At 35.1% G+C, this 16,401-nt stretch overlaps 1 pseudogene; it reads left to right on the forward strand.

The window, feature by feature from the left end:
• The first annotated feature begins 768 nt into the window (after nt 1-768).
• LOC125863888 (uncharacterized) overlaps nt 769-16,401 on the forward strand; it is a 34,178-nt pseudogene continuing 18,545 nt past the window's right edge.

Genomic DNA, 16,401 nt, shown 5'->3' on the forward strand with positions numbered 1-16,401 from the left:
TCGAGTAAAAATTTAATGGTAACAGAATCAATTAATTTACAGGGGATTCCTTCAACACTAGTTAAACTAATTAAGGAGAATAATCAAATTAGAGACAATCGTAATTGAGAAAATTCATCAATTCACTATCAAATCATAAACAGACTATCTCAATAACCATCAAACTTTAATAGAAATGTAATAGCACCTAAATTATATTCAGAAACCATACAGAGATTATTGAAGCTACTGGGCAAAAATTTTTAGATCAAAATCAAGGACACAACGATATTTTAATAAAATATAAAACAATGAACATTGTTAAGAAGATCAACCGATCATAAACGATTTCAAACCCAATATGAATTCTAACAAAGTAGAAAAGCATGAACACGCATCACGACTCCTTTATAGTTCAACATTAAGGAATTAGCTAATATGAGATCTTCATAAGAAATGGAACGAACCTGGACGGATCTGTTGAGATCCGTCTTTTAGTAAGCTAAAATCCTCGACTTTAACATGACCAAACTTTGACTTAGACCGGAGCTTTGTAATCGAAGTGACAGAGTAACTATGCTCTTGTTTGTTGCTGTCAAACTCGAAGGTCGATTCGTTCCTGTTATGGCTCGTCGATTGTTTTCCTCGTTGGATGATGAGAAAGGGAGAAAAGAGAAACCATCGTCTGGTGGTTCTCGCTAGGACGAGGAGAGAGAAATATGAGGTGACTGCCTCTGGCGGCTATCGCCGGAAAAGAAGGAGGAGGGAAAGAGGGCGAGAGATAGGGTGATGGTTGTTGTTGCCTTCGCCGACCACAGGAGAAAGAGGAGTAGCGGCCATTTCACCGAAAATGGAGAGGAGACAGAGGTGCAGCGCAACCTTCTTTCAGATGATGAGAACAAATTAAAATTGTTAGGGTTTGGGTATTAAGTGAATTAAAAAGGAAAGTAAAGAGCTGTCAGATCTGAAGTGTTGATTAAGAGAAGATGAACGACTAGGATTTGATCTCAAATTTTGATTTAAAGGATGGATGGTTGAGGTTGAAAGATATTTGATAATCTAGAATTGGAAGAAAATAGGCTAAAGCTCAAATGACCATGTCCTGACCCGGGCCTACACCCTGGATATGGTCGGCACTCAAGAACCATTGTTGGACCCAAGCGAACACTTATCTTAATTAACTACAAGTGAAAGACTAACTTGAGCATACATAAACATCAAATTGAAAAAATGCATAAAAATAGTTTATTGAATCTCAAAACTTTGCTGAATATACTTAGTATGAAACATAAGTTTTAAATAAAATATCTGAAGCTGAAAGAGTGTCCAAAACTGTCTATCTATGAAGCCTCTACTATTAAGGAAGGATTCAAGGACAAGACCCACGACACCTCAAAACTACTAACTGGAAAGTAACTGTAAAGTCCTCTGCAATACAAGGAGGCTCACCAAAGTTAACTGGAGTGGAGAATGATCAACGAAGCACCTATTGATAATCATGAACACTAGCTGCATCATAAAAGGATGCATGTCGAATGAAATCCGTACATAGAATGTACAAGTATGTAATATGGCTGAATAACAAATAACTAAAAGAAAGGACTACAATAGGTAAAAACATATTCAAGCTGAATGTAAAGAAATAAAGGAGTTAAATCATTTAAAGCATTACAAAATACTTTCTCATCTCTGAACTCAACATAATAAGTGATATATAAATATACACTTTAACTTTATTGGGAGATTCTCCAACCGACAACCATCACTATGAGTTACGTGATGATATAGTGTCTTGCCCACGCTGCCAGAACTTTCCTATACCTTGCCGGGGGTATAGAACACCTCAATTAAGTGGATCCACTAAGCTATGCTTGAAAGCAATAGAGAATCATCTAAAAAGTATGACCCTTTACCTATGTTAGCATACATGGTTTATGAGAACTTTGAGTTGTCTGAACTCATCCCTATATTGGTGCTCAATACTACTCCCATTAATATATACTTATGCTCATATGTTTAAAAACATAACTCTTCCTCCGGTTTGAAATAATTGCTCAAACTACCCTCTTAAAAGAGGTAACTGTTCTTGAAATATCTTTTGAACTCATAACTCATTCAGAAATCTCAGTTTCTCTTTTATCAATGTAAAAATTGATATCTCTGGGAATACATAGTCCTTTTATACTCCTACTCAATTTATACTTGAAAACTCTTTTAAAAACATATCAAAATCATATTTTAATATGATTATTGATTACTCGGGAAGTCATACTGCATAAACATTGATGGTATATCTTGATACCATACTACTCATACATTCAGGGTGTACACATGATTTTTTGGCAAGCGGTGTCACCTTATATATATATTAACACAATTCACATATACTATTATATCTTTTCTAAAAAAATAAAAATTATAAACAAAAACATTTTAGCTTTTTATGAATAGATTTTCATTTTGAAAATAATCTCACCAAATATAATAGCACTACATATTTATTTTTATATAAAATATCAAAAGAGAAAAAAGCAAAAGAATAGGACAAATAGAAAAAGCGAAAAAAGAAAGAATGAAAAAGAAGCATTGTCAAGGTTCGAACTCAGGACCTACACGCAACAAATGATACACTAAACCAACTATGCTACATGACCTCTTATGTCAAGATTTAACACTATATTATATTTTTTTTTCTTTTTCTTTCTTAATTATATATATAATAATTCTTTCCAACGAAGCCATGTCCTGTGACACCCCTTGGGCATTCCTAGATCGGCCCCTGCATACATTGATGACATAGTCGATTATCATACTAATCATGTTTTAGAAACTCTTTTCTCAAAACTCATCTTTACTTTTCTCAAAACTCAGTTTCAGAACTCAAGTGTTCGCTTCCAAAAAGCTTTCCAAAATTGATAACTCAAATCATAAGGTTCATGAGGAATTACTGACATGAACGACTCAACTTAGGGATCTTAATACCAATAAGAAAACTTAGTACTCAGAACTTGAGACTCAAAAACTCAAGGACACAAGAACTCAAAACTCATAAGTCGACGATATTTCTCCTCTAAAAATTACTCAATTCATAGGGTTCATGCTGAAATATAGACATGAACGAATAAACTCAAGAATTTTAATGCATAATGTATAGCAATTCAATAATTAGGAATTTCAAAAAGAAACACGAACTCAAGAACTCAAAATCAACTTATTTCAAGAATAGTCAAATCGAGGGATAAAATCCTAGATTACTCTTTTACTGGTTTTAAAGTAGATGTAGGGTGTGGACAAACTAGTCCAACACCATGATAGCCTTACGTACCTGAAAGAACAAGATTCTTGAAGAATCTTGAAAAAGAACTTGATTAAAAGTCTTGAAACCCTAACTTGACGGAGAACAATCAAGAAAACCTTTCTTGAGATTCTTGAATTAGTTTCTTGAAATATCTATGATCAAGAATGATGATTTTCATTAGAGATTCATAATTGTATGGAGGAATCTGAGTTGGAAAGAATGAAATTCTTGGAGAAGGACTTACCTTGAAGAAGAATCTTGAAAAAGATGGAAAGAATCTTTAATGGAGTCTTCTACTTTGATTTTTCCTTAGGGTTTTGCCCTTCGATTTGAGAGAGAAGAGAATGATGGATTAAAAGATGAAAATCTGATTGTTTTGAGACTTTTATTAGTCAAGAAATTTTTTTAGGGTGCTCTTGGAAGTAAAAAGACAAAAATACCCTTTTTAATATTTTCCATCGGCTAATTCGTCACTGCACTGTATCAATTACTAAAATGGTCATAACTCTTTACTCAAAAATTGGATTGACGCGAAATTGGTGGCGTTGAAAAATAGATTCAAATATCTTTAATTTGATAGGTTAAGGGCCACTTAACTCTTGATATTCTAAGAGATATGTTTGTTTGAAGTTGACTGAAGCAGAATCTTACATCAAAACTTAATCGATAAGGAAACTTTAAACTCTACTTTGTGCTTAGGGGATTCTAGTGACCTTAATTGATATCCAAAATCATTCCCACACTAAATAATTTACCTTAACAAATATGGGCAATTTAATAGTCACTCGATATGACCCTACAAGTAAATGAAGAGTGATTCAAGTTTTAACTTAAAATTTTTTGGGTTTTTACAATATCTCCCCCGTGGGATCATTTGTCTTCGAGTGACAGCTGGTCTGATAATGGAAAGGGGTTACTTTTACTATGCGCAAGTCTTACTCAAAATCACCAAGTACTTAATATAGGGTGATTATTCTGATCTAAATCACAATATTCGGGTACTATACCTCTGTAGGAAATCTCATCCCAAGAACACTACTCCTTAGCGCTATATTTAGCTAACATAAGCTCATATCATGAAACACCTAATGTATCACACTTTGTCTACATGTTAACAATGCCACACTCAAGTGTAGAACCTTAACCACTCCATAGACTCCTACTAACCTTCTTTCTAATAACTTCTCATCCTCTTATAATCTCTACCAACTGAACTTTCATGCGTTACCAAAACAAAAAAAGGATTATTGAAAAGACTTCAGGGCGAAATATCATAAGCACAATTCATTCGAGAATTCTTATATAAGAATGTGCATGACATAACATTATGTTGCTAGCCATTGAGAGTAATTCGTGGATTTGTGAGACAGAACATATTGAGAGACATGATTGCTTATATGAATCGGTTCATAGCATGAGACTGATATCCACAACTTGATGTATTAAGCCCGAGGTTAATGGGCTAAGCATAGATGTGAATCTCTCTAAAGTATGTGAGTATATGTCATAGGCACAATTCTACTATTAGGAATATCCACAAGATGTCGTAATAACTTTGCTTGAGGAATATGCAAGATTATTAATGGATTGATATATCTCTAAAACTCTTTCTGAAGACATCGCTATCTTATTCTCAACACTTGACTTGAGTTCTCATCTTATCATCTCCCTCTTAGGTTTGAAGCTGACACTTGAAAGCTATGGATCTATTTCAACATCTTTACATTGGTCTACATTCCCTTTACTTTAATACTCGGGAAGGTCTTATCTCATTGCTACTTAACTCTGCATAAGTAGGTACAGAGACTCCTTCTAAGACCTCTTTCTAAGATGCTTCTATTAACCTCTTCTCATTGGTTCATAAGACCACTTTATTTAACTCTTAAGGAAAAAAATTAATGCTTACATAAGCCTATTCCACATAGACAGCTCAAATATATTATCTAGGCACATATGAAAAAAAGAAACTTAATTAGAACCTCATTTGGTTATGTACAACCTCGGGTACACCTCTTAATACTCTTGTTACTATAATGACTTAGCCACACTTCACTACTCTTACCACAAAGTTAGAATTCCATAGTTTTACCACTCACCTTCATTGTAACTAACCTCTTAACTCCTCTCCTATTCTATGCCAAGTCTATCAGAAAACTAACATCATCACCCTCATGTTGTCATTCTTTTGTACCACAACTCTCATCTCAAATTCTAGCTTAATGTTTATTACTAATCCCGGATATCAACATGATTGCTTGCTTACTATACTAACTTACAACTACTAGATAAAAGTTGAGAAACACACGCCTACTAAGACCTCATGAAAAGTAGTCAATCTTTACCCCTTAGTCTTCATACTTACAATTTACCGCCACACTTCCTTTCACAACTTAAGTACTATTTACCCATTCGCTATACATCATTGCCTAATTAGTTCTATAACCCTCTAAATATTATGGGTTCTCCCTTAAAAATCATAAGTCTAGCTTAGATATATCACCTCATGAATATTCTACTTTTTTATTCAACACCTATACTTGACATTCACTAACAGAGTGTTCCATTGAAATAAACTCCATTTTGGTTAAAGTATACTCTAACTCATCCATACTAGTAACTCTTACTCTACCTTCTATCATGAAATCTAGACAAACTCATCACTTCTTTGTCTACCTATAAGGCAAAAATCCTCATTAATAACTTAATAGGTGCATGACTACAACAATATAATTTGCTTCATCACTATCTTCGTTTCTTGGATTACTATACCTCTGCATTCATTCTTCTAACTCTGGGCACTTTTAATACTACTACTTATAACATTGTAACTAATACTATATCTTCAGGTGAAAACACTACCCAATCTCTAAAACATACTTCCTCATAAGGGTATCATCTGAAATGAGGTTTAGGTAAAAGAGTGTGGGAAAACATGTCACTTTTAGCTTAAAAGCGCAATGCATATGAATTAAAAGTGCATTCATTTGAATCTCCACACTTAAGCTCACTCACAGGCTTCTCTCAAACTCCTATGAGGTCTCTTGACTTTTTTGAAGACCTTTTCTAAGAGTAACTCATCCATAAGGATCTAGGCTTTACTTTACAATTCTACCTTGAGTATGAGGGGTAGTCAAATGGATAAGAGAAACGCATGAGTTAGAGTAAGTTCCTTATGACACAACTCTATCGCACGATTTAGAGTATGAAAAAAGGGAAACTTTTTCGAAATGTCTGTAGTCTCCTCATTTATAAAAGTGGGGCCCTCACAATCATAAATAAGATCCTACTGACATGACTTCATAGAAAACCTAGGACATTTGAACTCTGTGCTCTGATACTAAGTTTGTCACGAACTAAGCCTACACCTTGGACATGGCCGGCACTCAAGAACCATTGTTTGTCCCCAAGTGAACCCTCATCCTGATTGACTACAAGCGAGAGACTAACTTGAGCATACATAAGCATCAAATTGAAAAAAAAAGCTTAAAATAGTTTATTAAATCTCAAAAGTTTGCTCAATATACTTAGTATGAAACATAAGTTTTAAATAAAATATCTGAAACTGAAGGACTCTCCAAAACTGTCTATATATGAAGCCTCTACTATTAAGGAAGGATGCCGGGACAAGACCCATGACACCTCAAAACTACTAATTGGAAAGTAATTGTGAAGTCCTCTGCAATACAAGGAGGCTCACCAAAGCTAAATAGAGTTTAGAATGATCTCAACAAAGTGCATGTTGATAATCAAGAACACATATATTTGCATCATAAAAGGGTGCAGGTCGAATGACATCAGTACATAGAATGAACTAATCTGTAATATGGCTGAATAACAAATAACTGAAAGAAAGGATTGTTGTATATAACAATGTACTCAAGTTGAATGTAAAGAAATAAATGATTTAAATCATTTACAGTTTTAAATAATACTTTCTCATCTCTGAACTCAAATAAAAAGTGATATATAACAAAACACTTTAACTCTATTGGGAGATTCTCTAACCGACAACCATCACTCTGAACTACGTGATGATACATCATTTTTCCCATGCTGCCAGAACTATTCTATACCTTGTCAGGGTATAGAACACCTCAACTAAGTGGATCCACTAAGCTATGCTTAAAAAGCAATAAGGAATCATCTAAAAGTATGGCGCTTTATCCATGTTGGCATACATGATTTATAAGAACTTTGAGTTGTCTGAACTCGTCCACATATCGGTGCTCAATACTACTCCAATAATATATACTCATTCTCATATGTTTAAAAACACAACTCTTCCTTTAGTTTGAGATAATTGTTCAAACTAACCTTTTAAAAGAGGTAACTGCTCTTGAAATATCTATTGAACTCATAACTCATTTAGAAATCTTAGTTTCTCTTTTTCAAAATAAAATTGATAGCTCTAGGAATACATAGTCCCCTTATAGTCTTATTCAATTCATACTTGAAAACTCTTTCAAAAACATATAAAAATCATATTTTAATATGATCATTCATGAATCGGAAATTCATACTGCATAAACATTGATGGTATATCTAAATATCATACTGCTCATACATTGATGACATACTCGATTGTCATACTAATAATGTTTTAGAAACACTTTTCTAAAAACACATCTTTACTTTTCTCTTAAGAACTCAAATATTGGCTTTAAAAAAGCTTTTCAAAATTAATAAATTAAATCATAGGGTTCATGAGGAATTATGGACATGAACGACTCACTCATGCATCTTAATAGAAATAACGAAACTCAGTACTCAGAACTCAAGAATCAAGAACTCAAGAACTTAGAACTCATGACTCAACGATTTCTCCTCCCAAAAATACTCAATTCATAAGGTTCATACTGAAATATAGACATGAACGAATAAACTCAAGAAGTTTAATGTATAACGTATAGCAATTCAATAATATAGGAATAGAATTTCAAAAAGATGCATGAACTCAAGAACTCAAAATCAACTTATCTCAAGAATACTCAAGTCTAGGGATAGAATCCTAGATTACTCTTTTATAGATTTGAAAGTAGATGTAGGGCGTGAGGACGAACTAGTCCAACACTATGATAGCATTACATACCTAGAAGAACAAGGTTCTTGAATAATCCTAAAAACGAACTTGATTAGAAGCCTTGAAACCCTAGCTTGAAGGAGAACAATCAAGAAAACCTTTCTTGAGATTCTTGAATTAGTTTCTTGAAATCCTTATGACCCCCGGGATTAGTCGGGGCTCAAAGAGACTCGGACACCCGGTGCAAATAAAAAAAAAAATCCTTATGACCAAGAATTATGATTTTGATTAGTGATTCATAATTGTAATGAAATTCTTGGAGAACGACTTACCTTGAAGAAGAATCTTGAAAAAATTGAAAGAATTTTGAATGGAGTCTTCTACTTTGATTTTTCCTTAGGGTTTTGACCTAGGGTTTGAGAGAGATGCGAATGATGGATTAAAAGATGAAAATCTAATTGTTTTGAGCCTTTTATTAGTAAAGAAAATCGTTTAGGGTTTTCTTGGTGGTAAAAAGACCCTTTTTAATATTTTTCCCATTGGTTAATTTGTCACTGCACTGTATTAGTTACTAAAATGGTCATAACTTCTTACTCAGAAATTAGATTGATGCAAAATTGGTGGATTTGTAAAGTTTATTTTAATACCTTTAATTTGGTATGTTATGGGCTCCATAACTCTTTATATTCTAAGAGATATGGTCGTTTGAAGTTGACACAAGTAGAATCTTACATCAAAATTTAATCGATAAGGAAACTTTTAACTCTACTTTGTGCTAGGGGTTTCTAGTGACTTTTAATTGATATCCAAAATCATTCCCACACTAAAGAATTTACCTATAAAGATATGGGCAATTTAAGGATCACCCCATATGATCCTACAAGTAAATGAAAAGTGTTTCGAGAGTCTAGAATTGAAATAAGACTTGTATTGAAAGGGCTAGAATTGAAAATTGAAATTGAATAAGAAAAGTTCTAGGAATTAAATAAATTAAATAGAAGGGGCTATGATTTAAATCATTTAAGGGAAGATCAGTTGAATTGCTATTTAATTAATGATGTACTACACATAATAATTAGTTTTTGTATAAAATAAGTACACTTAAATATTTTAAACCTTAACCGATAATAAAAATAATTATTTCAAAAATTTGAAAATCGATAAATAAAATTATTAAAAAAGTTATTTGATAAGTAAAAATAATTACAATAAATTTTATAAATCATGAATATTAAAATCTAATTATTTACATAAATTACTTTAAATTTTGAAACCGTAAAATAAGGGAAAAAGGTTTTACCTTACATATTTGCCACTCCTCAAAGCTACCCCTAGGGCGTAAACACGTGACTTAGGATCAGAGTGACCCTAAGCTAACCCCGCTGACATATCATAAGCATACTAAGATAACTGAAATAAGATAATTCTATGTGAAAGCATAAAACATATCATAAAGGAAAATGATGCGGAATACCCCTCCTAAATCTGAATATATAAAAAAAAACTGAGTTTAATGAAAACTGAAAGATAAAACTCAACTAAAAACTGAATCTAAACTATGTCTGAATGTAAGCCTTTACTGATTAGAGATGCTGGGACATGCCCTAACTAACTCTAGAAAAACTGAAGCTACAACAAAATGACTAAATAAAAGACATGTCAATCGTCCACGAAGTCATCACTAATGCTATTGAACTGGAGATCGGGAACCAATCTATGTGTGATCTGAACGCGGAGGACCTAAACCTACATCACAAAAAGATGTAGCTCCGAGTATGCGTCAGTACTTGAAGGGTACTGAGCATGCATGATAGAATAGAAACTGAATAACATACACATAATTGAACAAAGAAATAAGAGAAATGATATATTCTGAACATGAAGTAATTACTGAAATATACTGAATACTAAGCTAACTGAATGCAATGACCAAGTACATGACATGCTGAGACTGAATACTGAACTAATACTGTAACTTGGTTAATGCACTAGAATCTGACTGTGGGAGCTACTGTTAACCGATATAAAACCACAAGAGCTATATGTGGAGTCCAATGTATCATCCTATCGAGAGGACCCAATATACCTTACCAAGGATATAAAGGCATGACTGGCGTGATCACTAAAACTGTTGCCCAAAGAGGGGACTTATCCTATGGGGGCATGTAGTTCTGGGACTTTGAGGGTAACTGACCCTTAGTCCACTCGGTATTAAGCCTACTCCCAACTGATTATGTAAATAACACATTATGACTTAATTTATGTAATACTGAATAGCTCAAAATACTGACATGTTAACTGAAAATGCAACATTAATATACTAATAATGAAACATTCTTAACTTAAGTATGTATAACTGAATAAACTAACCTAGCAAGTGTAATTCATGAACTAAACAAATCTACACAACTAGGGTTCTGAGTTTCATGCAAGAACTAAGCAACAATTTCTCAAATGCATGATAATCTAATTTGGATTAGTCTAACAACTAAATCACACCATAAATTCTAAAATTCTAGAAACCCTAGGTCTAGCATTATATAGAGAATCAAAAATCTGACTGAATTCTAGGGACCTAATGGGTGAAAGGAACCCACTAGTGAAATCCCACATACCTAGTGACGAAATTCACAGAGAAATCTTTCGATTTTAGGGCTTGAACTGAAGGAAACATGGTTGCGTTCTTGGAGAGGGCTTTGTCGACTCTTTCTCCTTCTTTTTGTTCAACTTGGTGAATTTTTGGAGAATGAGTTGACTAGGCTAAGTTCTAATTTAGTTACTAGGCTAAAATTAACTCAAACGACGCAGTTTAGGGGTTAAACAACATAGTTTTGGGGTCCAACGCATAGGGAAAAGACCAAATGACCCCTGACTTAAAAGCAATCGGGACCAACCAACGGATTGACCCACAAACCATCGATGGACCCATGGCCCGTCCTATCAACCGTCAATTGGTCTTCAGAGAGGAGATTCTGGGGTCTTGATCCACGGAGTAGGACCACGGCCCATGGTCTGACCTACAATCCGTGGGTTCGGTCGTGGGTCTATCATTAGACAATTTTCTGGACTTTTTATGGGAAGTGCTATAGGTGGCCATCCACTGACCCCATTTACGGTCTGTGGGTCACCCTACAGTCTGTGGGTGGTGGTTGTCGTTGGCACCTTCAACTTCTGAAATCAACATTTTGGTTTGTCAAGGATGCGGGGTGTTACATTTTCTCCCCCTTGGGAACATTCATCCTCAAATGAAGACTAAACTAGCTAAATATGGAAGGAAAGAGCTTCAAACCCTACCACTAAGTACTGGAAACTGAAATCTGACTGAACTAAGTTCTAAGAACATGCAAATACGCTAAAAATGCAAGTATAAATGAAGGAACATGATACTAAGACTGAAGCTCTGCATGAGTAACTGAAAGACTGGAGAGGAACTATTACCTTAAGCTGGAATGGAATCAGAAGGAAAGAGATGAGGGTACTTGGCCTTCATGTCTCCTTCTGCTTCCCAAGTAGCTCCCTCTACAGACTGACTCCTCCACAAAACCGTAACTGAAGCGACTTCTTTGTTTCTCAACATTCGAACTTGACGACCAAGAATCTCATTTGGCACGTCCTCATAAGTGAGACTATCCTTCACAGCCACACTTTTCGATGGTACTATAAATGCTTAATCACCCACACACTTCTTTAACAATGAAATATGAAAAAAATGATGCACTGCTGCTAGTTTTACTGCCAACTTTAATTCATAAGCCACTTTACCAACTCTTTTCAAGATGTTGTAAGGGCTTTCATATCTAGGACTGAGCTTCCCTTTCTTGCAAAATCTCATCACCTCTTTCATAGGTGACATTTTCAGGAAAACCCAATCATCAATTTGGAACTCCAAGTCCCTTCTCCTTGCATCTGCATAGGACTTCTAATGACTCTGGTTGTCTTAAGTCTATATATGATGAGCTGAACTTTTTCCTTAGCATCATGAACCGAATGTGTCCCTAACAAGGTTGCTTCACCTACTTCAAACCAACCAACTAGAGATCTAGATATACGCCCATACAATGCCTCATAAAGGGCCATCTGAATGCTGGAAATGGTAACCATTATTATAGGCGAAGTCCATAAGAGGAAGATCATCATCCCAACTACCCTTGAAGTCGATCACACAAGCTCTCAAAATGTCCTCTAGGGTATGAATTGTACGCTCTGCCTGATTATCCGTCTATGGATGAAATTTTCTGCTAAGGTTAATCTTAGTACCAAGACCTTTCTGAAATGACTTCCAGAAATGAGAGGTAAACTGAGGACCTCTATCTGAGATGATACACAAAGGAACCCTATGCATGCAACCTCACTATCTCATTAATCTAAAGCTTGGCGTAGTCCTTCGCCGAATCTATCGTCTTAACAGCCAAAAAGTGCACAGACTTAGTAATTCTGTCAACTATTACCCAAATGGAGTCATATTGCCTACGAGTACGAGGTAAACCTGTAATGAAGACTATGTTGATCACTTCTCACTTCCATGTAGGAATGTTAATCTCTTGAGTAATACCCACTGGTTTCTTTCTGATGCTTTACCTTCACTTGCTGACAATTAGGGCACTTAGCCACAAAATCTGCTATATCCCTTTTCATACTATTCCACCAAAAGACTTCCCTAGATCACGGTACATCTTAGTGGCGCCTGAATGAATAGAATACATGGAGTTATGGCTTCTACAAGAATCTGTTGTCTCAACTCACCCACCTTAAGAACACATAAACGACTCTAATAGCGAAGTACTCCCCCTTGGGAGAAAATCTCAACTATATGCAGATGAACTACACCCTTCAGTTGAAGCAATATATGATCACTATCTTGTTTTTCCTTAACCTATGCTACCAATAAATATTCTGACCCATTTTGAACTATTACACCATCATCTGATATGCTCATAAGGTGAACTCCCAATCGAGCAGGCCTATGACCATCTTTTGCTAGTTTTTTTCTTTCTTCCTCAACATGTGGTACACTACCCATAGATAGTCTACTAAGAGAATCTACTACTACATTGGCCTTACCAGGATGGTAAAACACATTCAAATCATAATCCTTGAGGAACTCAAGCCATCTCCTCTGGCGAAGATTCAACTCTTTCTGGGTGAAAACGTACTGAAGGTTCTTATGTTTTATGAACACATCTACGTGAACACCATACAAGTAATGTCGCCAAATATTAAGGGCAAATACTATAGCTACAAGCTCGAGGTCATGAGTCAAATAGTTCTTCTCATGCACCTTAAGTTGTTTATAAACATATGATATAACCTTACCTCACTGCATCAACACACAACCTAGGCCGACTATGGATGCATCACAATAGATCACATAACTGTCTGAACCTTCCGGTAGAGTCAAAACAGGAGTTGTAGTCAACTTAGTTTTAAGTTCTGAGAAGCTCTTCTCACAATCATCTGACCATTAGAACTTAGCCTTTTTCTGAGTTGACTTAGTCAATTGAGAAGCTATGGATGAAAATCCTTCCACGAACCTTCTATAATAACCAGCCAAACCCAAGAAAATTTTGATATATATAGGAGAGTTAGGTCTGGGCCATCGTAATATTAATAGAACATGTAAAGTTTTTTAAGAATTTTGAAAATATGGGAAAAGTTCACATTGTATAAGATGTTGAATCTTTGATCTTGGCACAATTTGAGACTTTGCAATGTTCGATTATGAGAGGTCTTTTTGATACTGATATGTATCACAAATATTTGAAACCATTAAAAATTTCTACCCAGTATAGACTTCTGTCATCGCAGATTGTAGATTTATTTCTATGAATTATTGAGATCCTCTAAAAAAAATTGCCTAGTCTTGATTTGCACGACAATTCTCTTTGATGGAATTTTTGAAACCCCCTAACAAATTCTTCCCTAGTTACTTAATCAAGAGAAAATGATATTTTTTATTAGGATAAGACCGAACTCCATAGGAGCGCCTACGTATACCCTCTTAAACAGGAATAAGGTCCGACGTAGTTCCAAATTACACAGTAAAGAGCATGAATCAAAACTTAGATGTAGTATCTCTTCTCAACATCTGTATTGATAAGTTTGAGCGCATTTTCACCATTTATTTCTGCCAATATGAGTGCTCCTCTTATTAACACCCTAGAGACTATGTATGGACCTTACCCGTTTGGTGAGAATTTTCCCTTTGCCTCATCTTGATTTGGGAAGATCTGTTTCAAAACTAGTTGCCCAGGTGAGAAATATATGGGCTTAACCTTCTTGTTGAAAGCTCTTGCCATTCTATTTTGATACAGTTGCCCATGTCAAACAATATTAATCCTTCTTTCGTCAATTAATGCCAAATTCTCCGACCGAACTTGTACCCATTTGGCATCGCTCAGCTTCGCCTCTTGAATGATACTCAGAGATGGTATCTCCACATCAGCATGTATTAAAACCTCATTATCATATAAAAAGAAAAAAAAGGTGTAGCCCCAGTAGAAGTTCTGATTGTAGAATGATATTCAAGCAAAGCAAAGGGTAAATTTTAATGCCAATGGTTGTAATAGTCGATGATCTTGTGTAGTATCCTCTTGATGTTCTTGTTTTCAGCCTCAACTGCTCCATTCAACTATGGCCTAGATGGCGTGGAATTTCGATAGGTGATCTTGAACTTCTCACATAATGCTTTCATCAAATCACTATTTAAATTAGTTCGATTGTTGGTAATAATTGACTCAGAGATTCTAAACCAACAAATGATGTGACTTTTCACTGTGATTACGATCTGTGTGTTCAATAATAGAGGATAAAGTGGCTAGGACATCTGTATATTCATTTTGCACAACCAATGCACGCACTCCAAATATGGTAGCAGCTTCCGATTCTTGGTTGCCCACTCTCCTCAAACATGATGTATTAATAAGTTTGAATCTACAATTATCAACATCTCTTGGACATCAAAGTCAATTGGCCATCAGAGTCCCAAAAGGCAAGCTTCATATTCAATCATATTATTTCAGCAAAGGAATCTGAGTTTCACCATTACCGGATAATGTTGACCAGTTGATGAAATCAGAACAGCTCCAATGCTAAACGCTCTTAAAATCTTAGCTCCATCAAGAACATCCTCCAACAATCATATTCTTCATAGATGTCTTCCCCACTAAAGCTACTTGTTCATCCAAAAATCAAGTCTTCAGAGGTCTATACTCATCATCTACATGGTTCTCCACCAGATGATCTGCTAATACATGTGCCTTCACTATTTTTTCTGTAATATACACAATGTCAAACTCTCTCAATAGTATCTTCCATTTAGCTAGTTTACTTGTAGGCATGGGCTTTTGTAAAATATATTTCAGAGGATCCATCTTTGAGATCAGATAAGTAATGGGTGAAGAGAGGTCGTGTCAAATCTTCTGGGCAACCCAAGTTAAAGCACAATAGGTATGTTACAATAAAGAATATCGGGCTTCATAGAGTGTGAACTTCTTGCTCATGTAGTATATTGTCTAATCATTCTTTCCTGTTACATCATGTTACCCCAAGATGTAGCTAAAAGCATTGTCCAATACTAATATGTATAACAATGGTCTACCAGATTCGGAAGGAACCAACTCAGGAGTATTTGACAAAGAGTCTTTGATCTTGTCAAATGCTTGTTGACATTCGCTAGTCCATTTTACAGCAGCGTCCTTCTTTAGAAGCTTGGAAATTGGCTCACTGAGCTATGAAACGACTAATGTAGTTAAGTCATCCCAAGAAAACCATTACCTCTTTCTTATTCTTCGGTGGAGGAAGATCACAGATGGCTTTGATTTTTGATGGATCTAATTCTATACCTCGGCGGCTGAGAATAAAACCCAATAGCTTTCCAACAGGAACGCCAAAGACACATTTTGCAAGATTCAACTTCAAATTATACTTGCGCTATCTTGCAAAGAACTTTTGAAGATCATCCATATGATTTGAACCCTTCTTTGACTTGATGATGGCATCTCCACATAAACTTCAATTTCCCTATGGATTATGTCATGAAACAAGGTGGTCATCACTCTCATGTATGTAGACCCTCGTTTATCCATTAAGAGAAGGATATCATTAG

The sequence above is a fragment of the Solanum stenotomum genome, chromosome 5 (assembly GCF_019186545.1).
Source record: "Solanum stenotomum isolate F172 chromosome 5, ASM1918654v1, whole genome shotgun sequence".
NCBI classification, from domain to species: Eukaryota; Viridiplantae; Streptophyta; class Magnoliopsida; order Solanales; family Solanaceae; genus Solanum; species Solanum stenotomum.